The sequence below is a fragment of the Cariama cristata genome, unplaced genomic scaffold (genome assembly GCF_000690535.1).
Source record: "Cariama cristata isolate BGI_N322 unplaced genomic scaffold, ASM69053v1 scaffold36918, whole genome shotgun sequence".
Lineage (NCBI taxonomy): Eukaryota > Metazoa > Chordata > Aves > Cariamiformes > Cariamidae > Cariama > Cariama cristata.
Genome location: NW_009630081.1, coordinates 3,769 through 3,975, shown reverse-complemented (window position 1 = coordinate 3,975; position 207 = coordinate 3,769).

The following is a 207-nucleotide window of genomic DNA, read 5'->3' as shown; positions in this document are numbered from 1 at the left end:
AGCAAGAGCCCTACCCTCCCCACCTCCACACCAGCTGGGCGGCACGTTAATGAGATTAAGCCCTCGGAAGCAAACAGTTTCTCTCCCATGCAGACATGTTATAATTTCTCTGAGTAAATAACTCTAATTGCTGCTCTGCCAGCCGTCAGAGTCCTGGCACAGGGAGACCCTCCGCTCGGCACAGCGCCGAGCCGTGCACAAGCTCAG